Source organism: Octopus bimaculoides, chromosome 10 (assembly GCF_001194135.2).
Source record: "Octopus bimaculoides isolate UCB-OBI-ISO-001 chromosome 10, ASM119413v2, whole genome shotgun sequence".
NCBI classification, from domain to species: Eukaryota; Metazoa; Mollusca; class Cephalopoda; order Octopoda; family Octopodidae; genus Octopus; species Octopus bimaculoides.
In genome coordinates, this window is record NC_068990.1 from 92028192 (window position 1) to 92028875 (window position 684).

Here is a 684-nt window from a genome sequence, read left to right on the forward strand (position 1 = left end):
TATCGACTTATGTTTTCTCTCATTTATTTGTCACACACAGAGTATGTACTCCACATTTAGCCACAAGATCCTGGATTAAATAGACATCTCTGCAAACTATATATATATATATATATATATAATATAATATAGGATAAAATCTTTATAAGAATTTATCAAGTAGTCAGCGTGAAAAAACCCCATAAGGAAAAAAACTCATCGTTTTTTCCCATAAATATATATAATTTATATAAGGGCATTAACTATATAGTAATGCCTCACGCTTAGAGGGACTAAATAAGTCAAAAACTACCAAAAAATAAGCAACATATTTACCGAAAGCAAGGGAAATGCAACTTTCAAAAATTAACCTCCTAAAAACATTTAACTTAATGGCAAACCACTGGTTTCTCAATTAATACAGCAGAACTGTGAAGTAAGCTGCATCTTTTGTTCATCAGTGCACGTATGGTCGAGACACATAAAAAATAAACAAAAATCAACATACCACGATGTACCCAACACAGCACGATGACTTCTGTTCATCATTATATATCCGTGAAAGAGGCTTTAGGGTTACCGAGATGCAACTGGATACGGCTAGCCTCTTTCACGGATATATAATGATGAACAGAAGTCATCGTGCTGTGTTGGGTACATCGTGGTATGTTGATTTTTGTTTATTTTTTATGTGTCTCAACCATA